Source organism: Phyllobates terribilis, unplaced genomic scaffold, assembly GCF_046119375.1.
Source record: "Phyllobates terribilis strain yellow unplaced genomic scaffold, ASM4611937v1 Scaffold_7__3_contigs__length_470593459, whole genome shotgun sequence".
NCBI classification, from domain to species: Eukaryota; Metazoa; Chordata; class Amphibia; order Anura; family Dendrobatidae; genus Phyllobates; species Phyllobates terribilis.
The window spans coordinates 137,296,938-137,318,915 of record NW_027362767.1 but is presented as its reverse complement, the minus strand read 5'-3'; the positions used below and the strand labels follow the sequence as shown (position 1 = coordinate 137,318,915).

General features: G+C 35.8%; 1 protein-coding gene across 2 annotated transcripts in view; it reads left to right on the top strand.

The window, feature by feature from the left end:
• Positions 1 to 834: 834 nt before the first annotated feature.
• Positions 835 to 21,978, top strand: part of LOC141152956 (gonadotropin-releasing hormone II receptor-like) — a 35,427-nt gene continuing 14,283 nt past the window's right edge. The window contains exon 1 of one of the 2 annotated variants that reach the window (XM_073637611.1): positions 835 to 1,070. The gene's annotated coding sequence lies outside the window, so the exon portion shown is untranslated. Of the gene's footprint in view, positions 1,071 to 3,617; positions 4,133 to 21,978 lie in introns of those variants that run through there. The other variant, XM_073637612.1, reaches the window with a different exon arrangement.

Genomic DNA, 21,978 nt, shown 5'->3' with positions numbered 1-21,978 from the left:
CCTTGTGGAGTGTGTCAATGACTGTCTTCTGGACATCTGTCAAGTCAGCAGTCTTCCCCATCATTGTGGAGCCTACTGAAACAGACTAAGGGACATTTTTAAATGCCCCTGAATCCTTTGCAGGTGTTTTTTTTTATATCTAATTTACTGAGATAATGACTTTTGTGTTTTCATTGGCTGTAAGCCATAATCATCCACATTAACAGAAATAAACTCTTGAAATCGATCACTCTGTGTGTAATGACTCTATATAATATAGGAGGTTCACTGTTTGTATTGAAGAACTGAAATAAATTACATTTTTGATGATATTCTAATTTAGTGAGAAGCACCTGTATATACAGGACAGGAGCAGTGGTACTGTGCAGTATACGCTGTAGGAGCAGATACAGACATTATGTGGGCTGACATGCGGCCGTTCTGTATCTGTATTAGTCGGTGATGTCGTCTTCGCCTCAGTCCCTTCTTCAAGGACGTTTGATTTTCTGGATCCATTTACAGTGTCTGGATGGGAATATTCTCCTGGGGGGCGGAGGATATAAATAGTGACATTGTATCAGCGGGGGGTCGGGGTTGTTATCATGTAACACAGGCGAGCGATGTCACACTGCTATTGGCTACTGACAGGTCATGTGACTGCGGGAATTCTCAGACAGGAGATGGTCAATGAGAGCCCTGATAGTATCTGTATGCAGGGTAATGATTAACACTAGGCAGCAGCTGATAACAGAGAGTAATAGCTCTCCTGATGTGATATTGCCCCTGGTCAACCTGTAATGATTTTGGACTGGTCTCCAGCGCAGGTTATTGGTAAATTCACTGGTTAACCTGCGGTCGCTCATCAATCCCATGATCATTACCTGTGGCCACATTACCCGGCAGGCACCGGCCCGCTCACGGATTCCTGTAGCTCCTGGTGCGGTAAATCACCCATCATGGAGTGACGCAGCGCCCGCTGATAAGGAGACATCGCCCATCAGGGGTCACGTCTCCAATGTGAGATCCGGAAAATCAGAGGAGACAAGCAACAACAATATCATCACTTGTCACGAGGCTCCCGGGGTTTACTGGTAAATCAGGGTACAGGATAATGACACTGGGGGTACAGGATAGTGATACTGACACTCGGGGTACAGGATAGTGACACTGACACTGGGGGTACAGGATAGTGACACTGACACTGGGGGTACAGGATAGTGACACTGACACTCGGGGTACAGGATAGTGACACTGACACTGGGGGTACAGGATAGTGACACTGACACTGGGGGTACAGGATAGTGACACTGACACTGGGGGTACAGGATAGTGACACTGACACTGGGGGTACAGGATAGTGACACTGACACTCGGGGTACAGGATAGTGACACTGACACTGGGGGTACAGGATAGTGACACTGACACTCGGGGTACAGGATAGTGACACTGACACTCGGGGTACAGGATAGTGATACTGACACTCGGGGTACAGGATAGTGACACTGACACTGGGGATACAGGATAGTGACACTGACACTGGGGGTACAGGATAGTGACACTGACACTCGGGGTACAGGATAGTGACACTGACACTGGGGGTACAGGATAGTGACACTGACACTCGGGGTACAGGATAGTGACACTGACACTGGGGGTACAGGATAGTGATACTGACACTCGGGGTACAGGATAGTGACACTGACACTGGGGATACAGGATAGTGACACTGACACTGGGGGTACAGGATAGTGACACTGACACTCGGGGTACAGGATAGTGACACTGACACTCGGGGTACAGGATAGTGACACTGACACTGGGGGTACAGGATAGTGACACTGGGGGTACAGGATAGTGACACTGACACTGGGGGTATAGGATAGTGACACTGGGGGTACAGGATAGTGACACTGACACTGGGGGTACAGGATAATGACACTGGGGGTACAGGATAGTGATACTGACACTCGGGGTACAGGATAGTGACACTGACACTGGGGGTACAGGATAGTGACACTGGGGGTACAGGATAGTGACACTGACACTGGGGGTATAGGATAGTGACACTGGGGGTACAGGATAGTGACACTGACACTGGGGGTAAGGATAGTGACACTGGGGGTACAGGATAGTGACGCTGACACTCAGGGTACAGGATAATGACACTGGGGGTACAGGATAGTGACACTGGAGGTACAGGATTGTGACGCTGACATTCGGGGTACCGGATAATGACACTGGGGGTAAAGGATAGTGAAACTGGGGGTAAAGGATCGTGTCACTGGGGGTACAGGATCATAACACTGACACTCGGGATACAGGATACTGACACTTGGGGTACAGGTTGACGACACTGACACTTGGGGTACGGGATAATGACACTGGGGTATGGGATAATGACACTGACACTTGGGGGTACAGGATAATGACACTGAGGGTAAGGGATAATGACACTGACACTTGGGGTACGGGATAATGACACTGACACTGGGGGTACAGGATAATGACACTGGGGGTACAGGATAATGAAATTGACATGACACTTGGGGTACGGCATAATGACACTGACACTTGGGGGTACGGGATAATGACACTGAGGGTACAGGATAATGACACTTACACTCGGGGTACAGGATAATGACACTGACACTTGGGGGTACAAGATAATAACACTGACACTCAGGGTACAGGATAATGACACTGACACTGGGGGTACGGGATAATGACACTGGGGGTACAGGATAATGACGCTGACACTGGGGGTATGGGATAATGCCACTGGGGGTACAGGATAATGACGCTGACACTGGGGGTACGGGATAATGACACTGGGCTACAGGATAATGACGCTGACACTGGGAGTACGGGATAATGACCATGGGGTACAGGATAATGACACTGACACTGGGGGTACGGGATAATGACGCTGACACTGGGGGTACAGGATAATGACGCTGACACTGGGAGTACGGGATAATGACCATGGGGTACAGGATAATGACACTGACACTGGGGGTACGGGATAATGACACTGGGCTACAGGATAATGACGCTGACACTGGGGGTACGGGATAATGACACTGGGCTACAGGATAATGACGCTGACACTGGGGATACAGGATAATGACACTGACACTGGGGTACAGGATAATGACACTGACACTGGGGTACAGGATAATGACACTGACACTGGGGTACAGGACAGTACTATTGGTGGAGATATTACTACCACCTTCCATCCTCCATCCTCCTTTGTGCTGTTTGTTATTTGCTGTCAGTGCTGGTGATATAATCACTATCATTACTGACATTTCTGGTTGCACAGATCTCATTGTATCAATGTTTCTGATGTTTCCAAAATCTGTGTAGAGCAAAACATTCAGACAATGAGGTATCACTGTGTGTCTGTCAAGTGGTGGAGGAGCGATGTTCTGCAGAGAGGTCGGTAGTGTAATAATCTGCAGGATATATCACTGTGTGTCTGTGAAGAGGTGGAGGAGCGATGTTCTGCAGAGAGGTCAGTGGTGTAATAATCTGCAGGATATATCACTGTGTGTCTGTTAGGAGGTGGAGGAGCAATGTTCTGCAGAGAGGTCAGTGGTGTAATAATCTGCAGGATATATCACTATGCGTCTGTTAGGAGGTGGAGGAGCAATGTTCTGCAGCGAGGCCGGTGGTGTGGAGGACAGTAACAAGTGTAGCGTAGAGTAGCCAGTGTCAGGGAGGACCAGTGTCCGGTGTGTGGGGTCCGGTGGGGGCAGTAGCAGCCCCGGGGCATCCTCCTCGGAGCGTCCTGGTGCAGGATTCCTCCGCACTCGCCCTCCGCTGCAGCTTTCTCCATCCCTGCTGAGGATGATGTGAGGCAGCGCCGGCTGCGGATGTGCCAGGATGTGAGGAGCAGGTGGGGGGCAGAGACCACCGCTCACACCTGCAGGGCAGCGGCAGCAGACGGAAGGAGCGGTAGCAGACATCTGCAATGAATGACCTCTAGCAGGGGTACGGAGCTGCAGACCCCACATCTCCCCCAGGGCTGGACGCCTGACATCCGCAGCACTGCAGACCCTGGTGAGCTCTGCTGGGGCACTTCTCCTTCTACAGTGTCCAGCAGGGGAGCTGCGTACACCGCTGGATGTCACCTCGCCTTCCATGAAGGTAGGAGGGAGGCATGGGAGCAGGGGAGACGGATAGACGGGTCCTTTTCCTAGTTATGTCAACTTCCCCAGAGTTTAGATTGCAGGGAATCGCTCACTCCCGATTTATGAGATTTTGGGAAAGCTGACAACCATCTCCAGCTATTGGGAGATTGCTTTGTGGTCGCAGAGCTGCTTATGTCCAGCAGAGGGCGCGGCAGATGACCCTCCTGTAGATATTTGTTACACTTTCTAAGGTGGGATGAATATACACATGACCCAACGCAGTGTACGAGGGCCGCTGACGCTATAGGGGGCACCTCCACTGACAGTTTTGTACCAGAGCAGATGTTACAACGTTAAATAGTCCTTTCCCTTTAAGGTTGGTATTATAGCAGTGGATAGCAGTATATATCAGTATACCGCACCCCCACCTACATACAATATACCTGCCTCCCATTACCGGCTCCTGAGTCACATAATGGGGGAACAACGTGCCAGCACTATGTGATTAACTGCTGAGCCCCCAGAACAGAACAAAACCGCCGACCCCCCGGCCCCCGCACACTCACATCATAGCACCCTATAAATAAATAATCACGTCCCGACATCAAGACTCAAATTGACTTTTTCACCCGAGCAGTAAAATTAGCTGCGTCTTAACCCCTGAATAGCAGTCGTGATGTTTGCTGCTTTTCATGATCGCGTTTTGAAAGTCAGAACATTTCTGATATTGTCACTATGGCGGTATAAGCGCGGTTTACTGAACACTTCTATGGCGCCATTAAGTTTTCTCAGAGATATTAATACACTGCCAGTATCTGCTGTGGTGCATGGAAGAGATCAAGGAACGAACAACAAGCAGCTAGTAGATAAGAGCGTTATTATAGTAGTTATATTCTTGTACATAGGGGCAGTATTATAGTAGTTATATTCTTGTACATAGGAGCAGTATTATAGTAGTTATATTCTTGTACATAGGGGGCAGTATTATAGTAGTTATATTCTTGTACATAGGGGCAGTATTATAGTAGTTATATTCTTGTACATAGGAGCAGTATTATTGTAGTTATATTCTTGTACATAGGGGACAGTATTATAGTAGTTATATTCTTGTACATAGGAGCAGTATTATAGTAGTTATATTCTTGTACATAGGAGCAGTATTATAGTAGTTATATTCTTGTACATAGGAGCAGTATTATAGTAGTTATATTCTTGTACATAGGAGCAGTATTATTGTAGTTATATTCTTGTACATAGGGGACAGTATTATAGTAGTTATATTCTTGTACATAGGAGCAGTATTATAGTAGATATATTCTTGTACATAGGAGCAGTATTATAGTAGTTATATTCTTGTACATAGAGGGCAGTATTATAGTAGTTATATTCTTGTACATAGGAGCAGTATTATTGTAGTTATATTCTTGTACATAGGGGACAGTATTATAGTAGTTATATTCTTGTACATAGGAGCAGTATTATAGTAGATATATTCTTGTACATAGGAGCAGTATTATAGTAGTTATATTCTTGTACATAGGGGGCAGTATTATAGTAGTTATATTCTTGTACATAGAGGGCAGTATTATAGTAGTTATATTCTTGTACATAGGAGCAGTATTATTGTAGTTATATTCTTGTACATAGGGGACAGTATTATAGTAGTTATATTCTTGTACATAGGAGCAGTATTATAGTAGATATATTCTTGTACATAGGAGCAGTATTATAGTAGTTATATTCTTGTACATAGGGGCAGTATTATAGTAGTTATATTCTTGTACATAGGGGCAGTATTATAGTAGTTATATTCTTGTACATAGGAGCAGTATTATTGTAGTTATATTCATGTACATAGGGGACAGTATTATAGTAGTTATATTCTTGTACATAGGAGCAGTATTATAGTAGATATATTCTTGTACATAGGAGCAGTATTATAGTAGTTATATTCTTGTACATAGGGGCAGTATTATAGTAGTTATATTCTTGTACATAGAGGGCAGTATTATAGTAGTTATATTCTTGTACATAGGAGCAGTATTATTGTAGTTATATTCTTGTACATAGGGGACAGTATTATAGTAGTTATATTCTTGTACATAGGAGCAGTATTATAGTAGATATATTCTTGTACATAGGAGCAGTATTATATTAGTTATATTCTTGTACATAGGGGGCAGTATTATAGTAGTTATATTCTTGTACATAGAGGGCAGTATTATAGTAGTTATATTCTTGTACATAGGAGCAGTATTATTGTAGTTATATTCTTGTACATAGGGGACAGTATTATAGTAGTTATATTCTTGTACATAGGAGCAGTATTATAGTAGATATATTCTTGTACATAGGAGCAGTATTATAGTAGTTATATTCTTGTACATAGGGGCAGTATTATAGTAGTTATATTCTTGTACATAGAGGGCAGTATTATAGTAGTTATATTCTTGTACATAGGAGCAGTATTATTGTAGTTATATTCTTGTACATAGGGGACAGTATTATAGTAGTTATATTCTTGTACATAGTGGGCAGTATTATAGTAGATATATTCTTGTACATAGGAGCAGTATTATAGTAGTTATATTCTTGTACATAGGGGGCAGTATTATAGTAGTTATATTCTTGTACATAGAGGGCAGTATTATAGTAGTTATATTCTTGTACATAGGGGGCAGTATTATAGTAGTTATATTCTTGTACATAGAGGGCAGTATTATAGTAGTTATATTCTTGTACATAGAGGGCAGTATTATAGTAGTTATATTCTTGTACATAGGGGCAGTATTATAGTAGTTATATTCTTGTACATAGGGGCAGTATTATAGTAGTTATATTCTTGTACATAGAGGGCAGTATTATAGTAGTTATATTCTTGTACATAGGAGCAGTATTATAGTAGTTATATTCTTGTACATAGAGAGCAGTATTATAATAGTTATATTCTTGTACATAGGGGGCAGTATTATAGTAGTTATATTCTTGTACATAGAGGGCAGTATTATAGTAGTTATATTCTTGTACATAGGGGCAGTATTATAGTAGTTATATTCTTGTACATAGTGGGCAGTATTATAGTAGTTATATTCTTGTATATAGGAGCAGTATTATAGTAGTTATATTCTTTTACATAGGAGCAGTATTATAGTAGTTATATTCTTGTACATAGGAGCAGTATTATAGTAATTATATTCTTGTACATAGGGGCAGTATTATAGTAGTTATATTCTTTTACATAGGGGTAGTATTATAGTAGTTATATTCTTGTACATAGGAGCAGTATTATAGTAGTTATATTCTTGTACATAGGGGCAGTATTATAGTAGTTATATTCTTGTACATAGGGGCAGTATTATAGTAGTTATATTCTTGTACATAGGAGCAGTATTATAGTAGTTATATTCTTGTACATAGGGGCTGTATTATAGTAGTTATATTCTTGTACATAGGGGCAGTATTATAGTAGTTATATTCTTGTACATAGGGGGCAGTATTATAGTAGATATATTCTTATACATAAGGGGCAGTATTATAGTAGTGATATTCTTATACATAGAGGGCAGTATTATAGTAGTTATATTCCTGTACATAGGGGCAGTATTATAGTAGTTATATTCTTATACATAGAGGGCAGTATTATAGTAGTTATATTCCTGTACATAGGGTACAGTATTGTAGTAGTTATATTCTTGTACATAGGGGCAGTATTATAGTAGTGATATTCTTATACATAGAGGGCAGTATTATAGTAGTTATATTCTTGTACATAGGGGGCAGTATTATAGTAGTTATATTCTTGTACATAGGGGGCAGTATTATAGTAGTTATATCCTCGTACATAGGGGCACTATTATAGTAGTTATATTCTTGTACATAGGGGGCAGTATTATAGTAGTTATATTCTTGTACATAGGGACAGTATTATAGTAATTATATTCTTGTACATAGGGGAGCAGTATTATAGTAGTTATATTCCTGTACATAGGGGGCAGTATTATACTAGTTATATTCTTGTACATAGGAGCAGTATTATAGTAGTTATATTCTTGTACATAGGAGCAGTACTATAGTAGTTATATTCTTGTACATAGGAGCAGTATTATAGTAGTTATATTCTTATACATAGGAGCAGTATTATAGTAGATATATTCTTGTACATAGGAGCAGTATTATAGTAGTTATATTCTTGTACATAGGGGGCAGTATTATAGTAGTTATATTCTTGTACATAGAGGGCAGTATTATAGTAGTTATATTCTTGTACATAGGGGGCAGTATTATAGTAGTTATATTCTTGTACATAGAGGGCAGTATTATAGTAGTTATATTCTTGTACATAGAGGGTAGTATTATAGTAGTTATATTCTTGTACATAGGGGCAGTATTATAGTAGTTATATTCTTGTACATAGCGGGCAGTATTATAGTAGTTATATTCTTGTACAAAGGGGGCAGTATTATAGTAGTTATATTCTTGTACATAGAGTGCAGTATTATAATAGTTATATTCTTGTACATAGGGGGCAGTATTATAGTAGTTATATTCTTGTACATAGAGGGCAGTATTATAGTAGTTATATTCTTGTACATAGGGGGCAGTATTATAGTAGTTATATTCTTGTACATAGAGGGTAGTATTATAGTAGTTATATTCTTGTACATAGGGGGTAGTATTATAGTACTTATATTCTTGTACATAGAGGGCAGTATTATAGTAGTTATATTCTTGTACATAGGGGGCAGTATTATAGTAGTTATATTCTTGTACATAGGAGCAGTATTATAGTAGTTATATTCTTGTACATAGAGAGCAGTATTATAATAGTTATATTCTTGTACATAGGGGGCAGTATTATAGTAGTTATATTCTTGTACATAGAGGGCAGTATTATAGTAGTTATATTCTTATACATAGGGGCAGTATTATAGTAGCTATATTCTTGTACATAGGGAGCAGTATTATAGTAGTTATATTCTTGTACATAGGAGCAGTATTATAGTAGTTATATTCTTGTACATAGAGAGCAGTATTATAATAGTTATATTCTTGTACATAGGGGGCAGTATTATAGTAGTTATATTCTTGTACATAGAGGGCAGTATTATAGTAGTTATATTCTTGTACATAGTGGGCAGTATTATAGTAGTTATATTCTTGTATATAGGAGCAGTATTATAGTAGTTATATTATTTTACATAAGGGACAGTATTATAGTAGTTATATTCTTGTACATAGGGGCAGTATTATAGTAGTTATATTCTTGTACATAGGGGCAGTATTATAGTAGTTATATTCTTGTACATAGGAGCAGTATTATAGTAATTATATTCTTGTACATAGGGGCAGTATTATAGTAGTTATATTCTTGTACATAGGGGTAGTATTATAGTAGTTATATTCTTGTACATAGGAGCAGTATTATAGTAGTTATATTCTTGTACATAGGGGCAGTATTATAGTAGTTATATTCTTGTACATAGGGGCAGTATTATAGTAGTTATATTCTTGTACATAGGAGCAGTATTATAGTAGTTATATTCTTGTACATAGGGGCTGTATTATAGTAGTTATATTCTTGTACATAGGGGCAGTATTATAGTAGTTATATTCTTGTACATAGGGGGCAGTATTATAGTAGTTATATTCTTATACATAAGGGGCAGTATTATAGTAGTGATATTCTTATACATAGAGGGCAGTATTATAGTAGTTATATTCTTGTACATAGGGGGCAGTATTATAGTAGTTATATTCTTGTACATAGGGGGCAGTATTATAGTAGTTATATTCTTGTACATAGGGACAGTATTATAGTAATTATATTCTTGTACATAGGGGAGCAGTATTATAGTAGTTATATTCCTGTACATAGGGGGCAGTATTATACTAGTTATATTCTTGTACATAGGAGCAGTATTATAGTAGTTATAGTATTGTACATAGGGGACAGTATTATAGTAGTTATATTCCTGTACATAGGAGCAGTATTATAGTAGTTATATTCTTGTACATAGGAGCAGTATTATAGTAATTATATTCTTGTACATAGGGGCAGTATTATAGTAGTTATATTCTTGTACATAGGGGTAGTATTATAGTAGTTATATTCTTGTACATAGGAGCAGTATTATAGTAGTTATATTCTTGTACATAGGGGCAGTATTATAGTAGTTATATTCTTGTACATAGGGGCAGTATTATAGTAGATATATTCTTGTACATAGGAGCAGTATTATAGTAGTTATATTCTTGTACATAGGGGCTGTATTATAGTAGTTATATTCTTGTACATAGGGGCAGTATTATAGTAGTTATATTCTTGTACATAGGGGGCAGTATTATAGTAGTTATATTCTTATACATAAGGGGCAGTATTATAGTAGTGATATTCTTATACATAGAGGGCAGTATTATAGTAGTTATATTCTTGTACATAGGGGGCAGTATTATAGTAGTTATATTCTTGTACATAGGGGGCAGTATTATAGTAGTTATATTCTTGTACATAGGGACAGTATTATAGTAATTATATTCTTGTACATAGGGGAGCAGTATTATAGTAGTTATATTCCTGTACATAGGGGGCAGTATTATACTAGTTATATTCTTGTACATAGGAGCAGTATTATAGTAGTTATAGTATTGTACATAGGGGACAGTATTATAGTAGTTATATTCCTGTACATAGGAGCAGTATTATAGTAGTTATATTCTTGTACATAGGAGCAGTATTATAGTAGCTATATTCCTGTACATAGGAGCAGTATTATAGTAGTTATATTCCTGTACATAGGGGGCAGTATTATAGTAGTTATATTCTTGTACATAGGAGCAGTATTATAGTAGTTATATTCCTGTACATAGGAGCAGTATTATAGTAGTTATATTCTTGTACATAGGGGCAGTATTATAGTAGTTATATTCTTGTACATAGGGGCAGTATTATAGTAGTTATATTCCTGTACATAGGGGGCAGTATTATAGTAGTTATATTCCTGTACATAGGAGCAGTATTATAGTAGTTATATTCCTGTACAAAGGAGCAGTATTATAGTAGTTATATTCCTGTACATAGGAGCGTTATTATAGTAGTTATATTCCTGTACATAGGAGCAGTATTATAGTAGTTATATTCTTGTACATAGGAGCAGTATTATAGTAGTTATGTTCTTGTACATAGGGGCAGTATTATAGTAGTTATATCCTCGTACATAGGGGCACTATTATAGTAGTTATATTCTTGTACATAGGGGGCAGTATTATAGTAGTTATATTCTTGTACATAGGGACAGTATTATAGTAATTATATTCTTGTACATAGGTGAGCAGTATTATAGTAGTTATATTCCTGTACATAGGGGGCAGTATTATACTAGTTATATTCTTGTACATAGGAGCAGTATTATAGTAGTTATAGTATTGTACATAGGGGACAGTATTATAGTAGTTATATTCCTGTACATAGGAGCAGTATTATAGTAGTTATATTCTTGTACATAGGAGCAGTATTATAGTAGCTATATTCCTGTACATAGGAGCAGTATTATAGTAGTTATATTCCTGTACATAGGGGGCAGTATTATAGTAGTTATATTCTTGTACATAGGAGCAGTATTATAGTAGTTATATTCTTGTGCATAGGAGCAGTATTATAGTAGTTATATTCTTGTGCATAGGAGCAGTATTATAGTAGTTATATTCCTGTACATAGGAGCAGTATTATAGTAGTTATATTCCTGTACATAGGAGCAGTATTATAGTAGTTATATTCTTGTACATAGGGGCAGTATTATAGTAGTTATATTCTTGTACATAGGGGCAGTATTATAGTAGTTATATTCCTGTACATAGGGGGCAGTATTATAGTAGTTATATTCCTGTACATAGGAGCAGTATTATAGTAGTTATATTCCTGTACAAAGGAGCAGTATTATAGTAGTTATATTCCTGTACATAGGAGCGTTATTATAGTAGTTATATTCCTGTACATAGGAGCAGTATTATAGTAGTTATATTCTTGTACATAGGAGCAGTATTATAGTAGTTATGTTCTTATACATAGGGGCAGTATTATAGTAGTTATATTCTTGTACATAGGAGCAGTATTATAGTAGTTATATTCTTGTACATCGGGGCAGTATTATAGTAGTTATATTCTTGTACATAGGAGCAGTATTATAGTAGTTATATTCTTGTACATAGGAGCAGTATTATAGTAGTTATATTCTTATACATAGGGAGCAGTATTTTAGTAGTTACATTCTTGTACATAGGGGCAGTATTATAGTAGTTATATTCTTGTACATAGGAGCAGTAGTATAGTAGTTATATTCCTGCACATAGGAGCAGTATTATAGTGGTTATATTCTCTACATAGGGGCAGTATTATAGTAGTTATATTCTTGTACATAGGAGCAGTACTATAGTAGTAACATTCTTGCACATAGGAGCAGTATTATAGTAGTTATATTCTCTACATAGGGGCAGTATTATAGTAGTTATATTCTTGTACATAGGGGTAGTATTATAGTAGTTATATTCTTGTACATAGGAGCAGTATTATAGTAGTTATATTCTTGTACATAGGGGCAGTATTATAGTAGTTATATTCTTGTACATAGGGGCAGTATTATAGTAGTTATATTCTTGTACATAGGAGCAGTATTATAGTAGTTATATTCTTGTACATAGGGGCTGTATTATAGTAGTTATATTCTTGTACATAGGGGCAGTATTATAGTAGTTATATTCTTGTACATAGGGGGCAGTATTATAGTAGTTATATTCTTATACATAAGGGGCAGTATTATAGTAGTGATATTCTTATACATAGAGGGCAGTATTATAGTAGTAATATTCCTGTACATAGGGGCAGTATTATAGTAGTTATATTCTTATACATAGAGGGCAGTATTATAGTAGTTATCTTCCTGTACATAGGGTACAGTATTGTAGTAGTTATATTCTTGTACATAGGGGCAGTATTATAGTAGTGATATTCTTATACATAGAGGGCAGTATTATAGTAGTTATATTCCTGTACATAGGAGCAGTATTATAGTAGTTATATTCTTGTACATAGGGGCAGTATTATAGTAGTTATATTCTTCTACATAGGGGCAGTATTATAGTAGTGATATTCTTATATATAGAGGGCAGTATTATAGTAGTTATATTCTTGTACATAGGGGGCAGTATTATAGTAGTTATATTCTTGTACATAGGGGGCAGTATTATAGTAGTTATATCCTCGTACATAGGGGCACTATTATAGTAGTTATATTCTTGTACATAGGGTGCAGTATTATAGTAGTTATATTCTTGTACATAGGGGCAGTATTATAGTAATTATATTCTTGTACATAGGGGAGCAGTATTATACTAGTTATATTCCTGTACATAGGGGGCAGTATTATAGTAGTTATATTCCTGTACATAGGGGGCAGTATTATACTAGTTATATTCTTGTACATAGGAGCAGTATTATAGTAGTTATAGTATTGTACATAGGGGACAGTATTATAGTAGTTATATTCCTGTACATAGGAGCAGTATTATAGTAGTTATATTCTTGTACATAGGAGCAGTATTATAGTAGCTATATTCCTGTACATAGGAGCAGTATTATAGTAGTTATATTCCTGTACATAGGGGGCAGTATTATAGTAGTTATATTCTTGTACATAGGAGCAGTATTATAGTAGTTATATTCTTGTGCATAGGAGCAGTATTATAGTAGTTATATTCTTGTGCATAGGAGCAGTATTATAGTAGTTATATTCCTGTACATAGGAGCAGTATTATAGTAGTTATATTCCTGTACATAGGAGCAGTATTATAGTAGTTATATTCTTGTACATAGGGGCAGTATTATAGTAGTTATATTCTTGTACATAGGGGCAGTATTATAGTAGTTATATTCCTGTACATAGGGGGCAGTATTATAGTAGTTATATTCCTGTACATAGGAGCAGTATTATAGTAGTTATATTCCTGTACAAAGGAGCAGTATTATAGTAGTTATATTCCTGTACATAGGAGCGTTATTATAGTAGTTATATTCCTGTACATAGGAGCAGTATTATAGTAGTTATATTCTTGTACATAGGAGCAGTATTATAGTAGTTATGTTCTTATACATAGGGGCAGTATTATAGTAGTTATATTCTTGTACATAGGAGCAGTATTATAGTAGTTATATTCTTGTACATCGGGGCAGTATTATAGTAGTTATATTCTTGTACATAGGAGCAGTATTATAGTAGTTATATTCTTGTACATAGGAGCAGTATTATAGTAGTTATATTCTTATACATAGGGAGCAGTATTTTAGTAGTTACATTCTTGTACATAGGGGCAGTATTATAGTAGTTATATTCTTGTACATAGGAGCAGTAGTATAGTAGTTATATTCCTGCACATAGGAGCAGTATTATAGTGGTTATATTCTCTACATAGGGGCAGTATTATAGTAGTTATATTCTTGTACATAGGAGCAGTACTATAGTAGTAACATTCTTGCACATAGGAGCAGTATTATAGTAGTTATATTCTCTACATAGGGGCAGTATTATAGTAGTTATATTCTTGTACATAGGGGTAGTATTATAGTAGTTATATTCTTGTACATAGGAGCAGTATTATAGTAGTTATATTCTTGTACATAGGGGCAGTATTATAGTAGTTATATTCTTGTACATAGGGGCAGTATTATAGTAGTTATATTCTTGTACATAGGAGCAGTATTATAGTAGTTATATTCTTGTACATAGGGGCTGTATTATAGTAGTTATATTCTTGTACATAGGGGCAGTATTATAGTAGTTATATTCTTGTACATAGGGGGCAGTATTATAGTAGTTATATTCTTATACATAAGGGGCAGTATTATAGTAGTGATATTCTTATACATAGAGGGCAGTATTATAGTAGTAATATTCCTGTACATAGGGGCAGTATTATAGTAGTTATATTCTTATACATAGAGGGCAGTATTATAGTAGTTATATTCCTGTACATAGGGTACAGTATTGTAGTAGTTATATTCTTGTACATAGGGGCAGTATTATAGTAGTGATATTCTTATACATAGAGGGCAGTATTATAGTAGTTATATTCCTGTACATAGGAGCAGTATTATAGTAGTTATATTCTTGTACATAGGGGCAGTATTATAGTAGTTATATTCTTCTACATAGGGGCAGTATTATAGTAGTGATATTCTTATATATAGAGGGCAGTATTATAGTAGTTATATTCTTGTACATAGGGGGCAGTATTATAGTAGTTATATTCTTGTACATAGGGGGCAGTATTATAGTAGTTATATCCTCGTACATAGGGGCACTATTATAGTAGTTATATTCTTGTACATAGGGTGCAGTATTATAGTAGTTATATTCTTGTACATAGGGGCAGTATTATAGTAATTATATTCTTGTACATAGGGGAGCAGTATTATACTAGTTATATTCCTGTACATAGGGGGCAGTATTATAGTAGTTATATTCCTGTACATAGGGGGCAGTATTATACTAGTTATATTCTTGTACATAGGAGCAGTATTATAGTAGTTATAGTATTGTACATAGGGGACAGTATTATAGTAGTTATATTCCTGTACATAGGAGCAGTATTATAGTAGTTATATTCTTGTACATAGGAGCAGTATTATAGTAGCTATATTCCTGTACATAGGAGCAGTATTATAGTAGTTATATTCCTGTACATAGGGGGCAGTATTATAGTAGTTATATTCTTGTACATAGGAGCAGTATTATAGTAGTTATATTCTTGTGCATAGGAGCAGTATTATAGTAGTTATATTCTTGTGCATAGGAGCAGTATTATAGTAGTTATATTCCTGTACATAGGAGCAGTATTATAGTAGTTATATTCCTGTACATAGGAGCAGTATTATAGTAGTTATATTCCTGTACAAAGGAGCAGTATTATAGTAGTTATATTCCTGTACATAGGAGCGTTATTATAGTAGTTATATTCCTGTACATAGGAGCAGTATTATAGTAGTTATATTCTTGTACATAGGAGCAGTATTATAGTAGTTATATTCTTGTACATAGGAGCAGTATTATAGTAGTTATGTTCTTGTACATAGGGGCAGTATTATAGTAGTTATATTCTTGTACATAGGAGCAGTATTATAGTAGTTATATTCTTGTACATCGGGGCAGTATTATAGTAGTTATATTCTTGTACATAGGAGCAGTATTATAGTAGTTATATTCTTGTACATAGATGCAGTATTATAGTAGTTATATTCTTATACATAGGGAGCAGTATTTTAGTAGTTATATTCTTGTACATAGGGGCAGTATTATAGTAGTTATATTCTTGTACATAGGAGCAGTAGTATAGTAGTTATATTCCTGCACATAGGAGCAGTATTATAGTGATTATATTCTCTACATAGGGGCAGTATTATAGTAGTTATATTCTTGTACATAGGAGCAGTATTATAGTAGTAATATTCTTGCACATAGGAGCAGTATTATAGTAGTTATATTCTCTACATAGGGGCAGTATTATAGTAGTTATATTCTTGTACATAGGAGCAGTATTATAGTAGTTATATTCTTTTACATAGGGGCAGTATTATAGTAGTTATATTCTTGTACATAGGGGGCAGTATTATAGTAGTTATATTCTTGTACATAGGGGCAGTATTATAGTAGTTATATTCTTGTACATAGGGGGCAGTATTATAGTAGTTATATCCTTGTACATTGAGGGCAGTATTATAGTAGTTATATCCTTGTTCATAGGGAGCAGTATTATAGTAGTTATATTCTTGTACATAGGGGCAGTATGATAGTAGTTATATTATTGTACATAGGGACAGTATTATAGTAGTTATATTCTTGTACATAGGAGCAGTATTATAGTAGTTATATTCTTGTACATAGGGGCAGTATTATAGTAGTTATATTCCTGTACATAGGAGCAGTATTATAGTAGTTATATTCCTGTACATAGGGGGCAGTATTATAGTAGTTATATTCTTGTACATAGGAGCAGTATTATAGTAGTTATATTCTTGTGCATGGGAGCAGTATTATAGAAGTTATATTCCTGTACATAGGAGCAGTATTATAGTAGTTATATTCCTGTACATAGGGTACAGTATTGTAGTAGTTATATTCTTGTACATAGGGGCAGTATTATAGTAGTGATATTCTTATACATAGAGGGCAGTATTATAGTAGTTATATTCTTGTACATAGGGGGCAGTATTATAGTAGTTATATTCTTGTACATAGGGGGCAGTATTAAAGTAGTTATGTCCTCGTACATAGGGGCACTATTATAGTAGTTATATTCTTGTACATAGGGGACAGTATTATAGTAGTTATATTCTTGTACATAGGGGCAGTATTATAGTAATTATATTCTTGTACATAGGGGAGCAGTATTATAGTAGTTATATTCCTGTACATAGGGGGCAGTATTATACTAGTTATATTCTTGTACATAGGAGCAGTATTATAGTAGTTATAGTATTGTACATAGGGGACAGTATTATAGTAGTTATATTCCTGTACATAGGAGCAGTATTATAGTAGTTATATTCTTTTACATAGGAGCAGTATTATAGTAGCTATATTCCTGTACATAGGAGCAGTATTATAGTAGTTATATTCCTGTACATAGGGGGCAGTATTATAGTAGTTATATTCTTGTACATAGGAGCAGTATTATAGTAGTTATATTCTTGTGCATAGGAGCAGTATTATAGTAGTTATATTCTTGTGCATAGGAGCAGTATTATAGTAGTTATATTCCTGTACATAGGAGCAGTATTATAGTAGTTATATTCCTGTACATAGGAGCAGTATTATAGTAGTTATATTCTTGTACATAGGGGCAGTATTATAGTAGTTATATTCTTGTACATAGGGGCAGTATTATAGTAGTTATATTCCTGTACATAGGGGGCAGTATTATAGTAGTTATATTCCTGTACATAGGAGCAGTATTATAGTAGTTATATTCCTGTACAAAGGAGCAGTATTATAGCAGTTATATTCCTGTACATAGGAGCGTTATTATAGTAGTTATATTCCTATACATAGGAGCAGTATTATAGTAGTTATATTCTTGTACATAGGAGCAGTATTATAGTAGTTATGTTCTTGTACATAGGGGCAGTATTATAGTAGTTATATCCTCGTACATAGGGGCACTATTATAGTAGTTATATTCTTGTACATAGGGGGCAGTATTATAGTAGTTATATTCTTGTACATAGGGGCAGTATTATAGTAATTATATTCTTGTACATAGGGGAGCAGTATTATAGTAGTTATATTCCTGTACATAGGGGGCAGTATTATACTAGTTATATTCTTGTACATAGGAGCAGTATTATAGTAGTTATAGTATTGTACATAGGGGACAGTATTATAGTAGTTATATTCCTGTACATAGGAGCAGTATTATAGTAGTTATATTCTTGTACATAGGAGCAGTATTATAGTAGTTATATTCCTGTACATAGGGGGCAGTATTATAGTAGTTATATTCTTGTACATAGGAGCAGTATTATAGTAGTTATATTCTTGTGCATAGGAGCAGTATTATAGTAGTTATATTCTTGTGCATAGGAGCAGTATTATAGTAGTTATATTCCTGTACATAGGAGCAGTATTATAGTAGTTATATTCCTGTACATAGGAGCAGTATTATAGTAGTTATATTCTTGTACATAGGGGCAGTATTATAGTAGTTATATTCCTGTACATAGGGGGCAGTATTATAGTAGTTATATTCCTGTACATAGGAGCAGTATTATAGTAGTTATATTCCTGTACAAAGGAGCAGTATTATAGTAGTTATATTCCTGTACATAGGAGCGTTATTATAGTAGTTATATTCCTGTACATAGGAGCAGTATTATAGTAGTTATGTTCTTGTACATAGGGGCAGTATTATAGTAGTTATATTCTTGTACATAGGAGCAGTATTATAGTAGTTATATTCTTGTACATCGGGGCAGTATTATAGTAGTTATATTCTTGTACATAGGAGCAGTATTATAGTAGTTATATTCTTGTACATAGGAGCAGTATTATAGTAGTTATATTCTTATACATAGGGAGCAGTATTTTAGTAGTTATATTCTTGTACATAGGGGCAGTATTATAGTAGTTATATTCTTGTACATAGGAGCAGTAGTATAGTAGTTATATTCCTGCACATAGGAGCAGTATTATAGTGGTTATATTCTCTACATAGGGGCAGTATTATAGTAGTTATATTCTTGTACATAGGAGCAGTATTATAGTAGTAATATTCTTGCACATAGGAGCAGTATTATAGTAGTTATATTCTCTACATAGGGGCAGTATTATAGTAGTTATATTCTTGTACATGGGGGTAGTATTATAGTAGTTATATTCTTGTACATAGGAGCAGTATTATAGTAGTTATATTCTTGTACATAGGGGCAGTATTATAGTAGTTATATTCTTGTACATAGGGGCAGTATTATAGTAGTTATATTCTTGTACATAGGAGCAGTATTATAGTAGTTATATTCTTGTACATAGGGGCTGTATTATAGTAGTTATATTCTTGTACATAGGGGCAGTATTATAGTAGTTATATTCTTGTACATAGGGGGCAGTATTATAGTAGTTATATTCTTATACATAAGGGGCAGTATTATAGTAGTGATATTCTTATACATAGAGGGCAGTATTATAGTAGTAATATTCCTGTAGATAGGGGCAGTATTATAGTAGTTATATTCTTATACATAGAGGGCAGTATTATAGTAGTTATATTCCTGTACATAGGGTACAGTATTGTAGTAGTTATATTCTTGTACATAGGGGCAGTATTATAGTAGTGATATTCTTATACATAGAGGGCAGTATTATAGTAGTTATATTCCTGTACATAGGGGCAGTATTATAGTAGTTATATTCTTGTACATAGGGGCAGTATTATAGTAGTGATATTCTTATACATAGAGGGCAGTATTATAGTAGTTATATTCTTGTACATAGGGGGCAGTATTATAGTAGTTATATTCTTGTACATAGGGGGCAGTATTATAGTAGTTATATCCTCGTACATAGGGGCACTATTATAGTAGTTATATTCTTGTACATAGGGTGCAGTATTATAGTAGTTATATTCTTGTACATAGGGGCAGTATTATAGTAATTATATTCTTGTACATAGGGGAGCAGTATTATAGTAGTTATATTCCTGTACATAGGGGGCAGTATTATAGTAGTTATATTCCTGTACATAGGGGGCAGTATTATACTAGTTATATTCTTGTACATAGGTGCAGTATTATAGTAGTTATAGTATTGTACATAGGGGACAGTATTATAGTAGTTATATTCCTGTACATAGGAGCAGTATTATAGTAGTTATATTCCTGTACATAGGGGGCAGTATTATAGTAGCTATATTCCTGTACATAGGAGCAGTATTATAGTAGTTATATTCCTGTACAAAGGAGCAGTATTATAGTAGTTATATTCCTGTACATAGGAGCGTTATTATAGTAGTTATATTCCTGTACATAGGAGCAGTATTATAGTAGTTATATTCTTGTACATAGGCGCAGTATTATAGTAGTTATGTTCTTGTACATAGGGGCAGTATTATAGTAGTTATATTCTTGTACATAGGAGCAGTATTATAGTAGTTATATTCTTGTACATGGGGGCAGTATTATAGTAGTTATATTCTTGTACATAGGAGCAGTATTATAGTAGTTATATTCTTGTACATAGGAGCAGTATTATAGTAGTTATATTCTTATACATAGGGAGCAGTATTTTAGTAGTTATATTCTTGTACATAGGGGCAGTATTATAGTAGTTATATTCTTGTACATAGGAGCAGTAGTATAGTAGTTATATTCCTGCACATAGGAGCAGTATTATAGTGGTTATATTCTCTACATAGGGGCAGTATTATAGTAGTTATATTCTTGTACATAGGAGCAGTATTATAGTAGTAATATTCTTGTACATAGGAGCAGTATTATAGTAGTTATATTCTCTACATAGGGGCAGTATTATAGTAGTTATATTCTTGTACATAGGAGCAGTATTATAGTAGTTATATTCTTGTACATAGGGGCAGTATTATAGTAGTTATATTCTTGTACATAGGGGCAGTATTATAGTAGTTATATTCTTGTACATAGGGGCAGTATTATAGTAGTTATATCCTTGTACATTGAGGGCAGTATTATAGTAGTTATATCCTTGTACATAGGGAGCAGTATTATAGTAGTTATATTCTTGTACATAGGGGCAGTATGATAGTAGGGGAGGAGTCCTGAGGAGATAATTTGCATATTCCCACTGCATTTTGGGGTAAGTGAAGAGTCTCCGCGAGCTCAAAGAACACTGAATTTTGGCTGTTGGAGCTGAAAAGAGGACATCGGTAAACCAGGGGAGGAGTCCTGAGGAGATAATTTGCATATTCCCACTGCATTTTGGGGTAAGTGAAGAGTCTCCGCGAGCTCAAAGAACACTGGATTTTGGCTGTTGGAGCTGAAAAGAGGACATCGGTAAACCAGGGGAGGAGTCCTGAGGAGATAATTTGCATATTCCCACTGCATTTTGGGGTAAGTGAAGAGTCTCCGCGAGCTCAAAGAACACTGGATTTTGGCTGTTGGAGCTGAAAAGAGGACATCGGTAAACTAGGGGAGGAGTCCTGAGGAGATAATTTGCATATTCCCACTGCATTTTGGGGTAAGTGAAGAGTCTCCGCGAGCTCAAAGAACACTGGATTTTGGCTGTTGGAGCTGAAAAGAGGACATCGGTAAACCAGGGGAGGAGTCCTGAGGAGATAATTTGCATATTC